Raw genomic sequence first — 4,433 nt, forward strand, 5'->3', positions numbered from 1 at the left:
TTGAGCGCTATGCAGAATTTGTTAATTTTGTAACAAGAGGTTTAAGTACTGAATTGATACTAGTTCTTAATAGGACGTAATTTAAGAGCTCAATTCATTAACGATATTGTAAATACAATAAGCGTTTCAGGGAGTTATATAGACCGGTTTGAAATACCACGACACATACCGTTACAGGCTGTTACAGATATGACGAAATTCTGAACAAGACTGAGAAACCATACAAGTCAATTTCTTGAAACGTTGTTGTTACAACAGTATATGTTTTGCGTACTCAGTAACAACAAATTCATACTCATTGAATTCTATGAATATTGATCTGTAATGCCGAGCAGAAAATAAGAGCTCTATGCTATTAACGACAGAGCTCCCTGTTTTATCTATATTTAGTAACATCTCGGGTAGACTATAGCCCTATCATTTAAACCTTCATATGAAAGATAATTATATCAATGACGAGCAAGTCAATGTTACCCTGGTAACGGCAGAACTTCCTTCCGTGTTATATAACTCAGGAAAAACTCGAGTGAAATATCCACATCCTTCATACCCTGACTCGAATTATGTTCATCCCGAATAGAGGGTACCGTCGATATATGATTTAGTATTTGTATTTTCATGTCAAATATGTCGTACAAGTTGAACCTCAAGTCTACTTTCTCTTTATCTACAGTGAATTTAGACTATGAAGGAAATGCAGGACAAGTGTACCCACCAGTCCACGTAATGGTTATTCAGGAAGGGAAGGTGATGAATTACCACGTGGTTCTTAACCTCTAACCACTGACTATCACGTGATCATTAGGACTCATTGCATGTAATTTAGAAAGAAAATGACACTTAACGTGAATATAGATTGTGTGTAAAAGGTATTTTGGTACATATGTATTTTTAAGCCAGCCACAAATTCTTTTTCTGCTTTAAGACTTTTTTGATGGGATTACTGCTAAGAGAGTCCAAATGACATATTGATGTCTGCAAAATTAAAATGAAATTGCTGAAATTAAAACGGTGTGTAACTGGTATTATACCAAGCAAGACAAACTGGTCGATATAGAACAGCAAAAAAACAAAGAAAATATATAGGCATTTGGTCTGTAAACAGGGTAAATTCTGTTGAAATTGTTGATTTTTCTACATTAAGACTGTTTTAATGATTATTATTATCGTAGAGTGAAAGGAGAATAATTTCTTCAAAGAACGAAATAGTATTTTTCTGTCAAAAAACGCGGTTCAAAAAATAACGCTTAAATATCCGTGGGGCATTTATATTTTTCTTTAAGACCATGATTTCATTTTATTCGTGCTAACAATTATGTTACAAAAATTTGATAGCCACATGGAGTAAAATGTATGTTATTTCTTATGATAATCGATTTGAACGAAACGTAATATTAATATAAATTATGTAAAGCATGGGGAACAGCAATTTTGGATAGATGTTATCGATGTATTCAGTGTAAAAGCAAATCGATGTATTCAGTGTAAAAACAAATTACACGTAGTTTCATTTGTCTAGGGCTGAACCTAAAGAATACTTTTATACAAAGTTGACGAACGTAATTGGAATTTGTAACGACATATGCTGAATTCAAGCATTTCATCAAAAGGTAATCCCACATAGAGTACCGTGCCAGTATGGAAAAAACTATATATTCAGTGCTTTTTACAGGCTGTTTCTAAAACTAAAGCTACCTAAATACAAAACGCAGAGGCTCAAAACCATTAAACTCACTATGAAATCTTCTTGCACAGGGGTGTAAGACACCTCACACGCTGTATAAAATTAGGTTCCTTAATCAATACATGCGGGGTACATTGTAGATGACGTCATCAATTTCGACACATAGTGATGTTCCTGCATAAGACGCAACGAAAAAGCTGGAAACAAAGTGAAATTTTGTCATTTTTCTGCTAAGTATGAGAGAAAAAGAACCAAACATGGGTCTGTTAAGTGGATAGGGATATCTCAACACTAATGAATGATTTAGCCTAAAAATTTATTTTAATAAGAAATTTCAAAGATCTATGTACGGTTTGGGCCCCTTTTGCCTCCAAATCCATCGATTTTTTTTACAGTTTGCACTAAAAATAAAATTATTGCATTTGAAATACAAGCTGTATTTAGTGCATCCCTGATTTAATTGTAAGAAACGGTTTTATTTTCATTTCATAGCTTTAAGTTGCCATGGTTACCATCCGCAATACGCTTAAATTTAAAGATACTCCACCGCTGACAAATGATATTTTTTCACTATCAAAAACAGGAGCAGACGATTTAGTATTTTTCTGCAGTTAAAAAAGTTACTTACTTTACACAATTACCACCATTGAAAAGTTTGAGCTTCTAATTTTACTTCAAGTTATAGATATGAAAAATAATTAATTGCATCCCGAAACAAGAGGCCCATGGGCCTTAACGGTCACATGAGTTAGAATATATAATGAAACAAATTAAAGACATATAAACACTATATGCTGGGCCTTGAAGTTGGTCAGTGACTTACAAATTTGACCTTTTTAGACTATGAATAGTATTTTCTTCCATCAAACCTGTGAACTTAGAGGTATTTTTTGAAATTTTAATCAATTTGACCCTGTTTGGTTCTGGCCCTCTGGTCCCCCAGGGGGTCATCGAGGACGGATATGGATGTTAAAATGCTATATCTTAGGCTAATAATTCTAATCAAGTTTGACTAATTTCCTACGAAAATTGGGCAAATAATGTTCACAAATATGTTTTTCCTATATAAACTAAAGTAAACTTGACCCCCTCCCCAGGGGGAAACGTGAGACCCCAGGGTCATATAATTCACAATTTTTGTAAAGGACCTTAAGACCTTTCTATTTATGAAAAGTATTAGATTCTACCATTTCCAGAATTTCAGAAGAAATTTTTTGAAGTTTAAGCCTATTTGACCCCTTTTGACCCTGTCCCTAAGGCCCCTGGGGGTCAGTCATAGAAAATTTGTTTATAGGATTAAATGGCCATCTCATACTGATAATTCTGACAACATTTGACTCATTTCCTATTACAAATGACCAAATAATGCGCAAAAATGTGTTTTCTCAATATAAAGTATAGTAAACTTAACCCCCTCCCCAGGGGGAAACTAGAGACCCCAGGGTCATATAATTCACATTTTTTGTAAAGAACTTTAAGACCTTTCTATCTATGAAGAGTATTTTATTCTACCACATCTGTGAGTAGAGAAGAAGATTTTTGAAATTTTACTCACTTTTACCCCTTTTGGCCCCTCCCACAGCCCCCTGGGGGGTGAGGACCATATAATTCACAATTTTGATTGGCATTATGCCTTAGAAGGTTTGTGCAAAATTTCATTGAAATTGCTTCAGCAGTTTTGGAGAAGAAGTTGAAAATGTAAATTGTTTACGGACATACGACGGACGACGGACGACGCACGACGACGGACAAAAGGCGATTAGAATAGGTCACTTGAGACTTCGTCTCTGAATATATTATATATTACTGAAATACTCAATCTGTGGACTTATACCAGCTTAATTTGCTCATATTTGCCAGAAGGAAAACGTAAACAAACACATGTGCGCTAACGCTAGTTACCTGGCTCACCACGTGCAGGTCGTGTCGAACATCAGCCACGTGATACGATTCGGAATCCGACAAAACCCGAAATCACTAGACATGGCGGTGATTGAAGGCGCTTTATTCAAAACCAGGAATATATGATACCTAGATTTCGACTCTCGTACAGACCGAAATATGCTTTTGGGGGGCTAAATCATCAAGTTGCATGTCAATGTTTAAATATCAAGTATATTTAAGTTACATATCGTTACAGTGAAATAAGAAGCAATATAACTTTAATGTTGATATTTTGTAATCCTAAATGTCTTTTTTTCATCATAAATGTGTTCCGGAGAATGAAATACATAATATGGTTTAAAGTTTGTTTGTTGAATCAAATGTTTACGTTCTATCCTCAGGTAGGTTCATTTAAGGACGGTCTCGCGTTCATAGACATTTTTTTCCTGTCTGAGGTGTGTGTATGTGTGTGCGCGCGCTTCCTTTTGCAAGACTGCGGTATATTCGTGTTGTATAGTTAGCAAAAAGAGAAAAGAAACTATATCCTATATTTAGTCGTCTTTAACCATCATGCAATAGGGGCAGGGCAGCAAGTACAATTCTACAACGCACTATTTCAGTTAGGCATTTCTAGGAGTCACAAAGGTAAAATAACAAATGTGTGTTAAAACTGTAAGACAAAAATTATTTGTTTTGATGTAGGTTGAAAAGTTTTTATGTAAGACGGAGATGCTTTAATGATGGGTATTTTTACGTGCTCACATTTAACCTCTGACGTGAGCACGTAAAGAAAATTTTAATCCCTATGCATCAAAACAATGTTGTTGTCATGCATTAACGAAGATCATATGATTTCTGTGCCACA

Source organism: Argopecten irradians, chromosome 12, assembly GCF_041381155.1.
Source record: "Argopecten irradians isolate NY chromosome 12, Ai_NY, whole genome shotgun sequence".
Classification (NCBI taxonomy): Eukaryota; Metazoa; Mollusca; class Bivalvia; order Pectinida; family Pectinidae; genus Argopecten; species Argopecten irradians.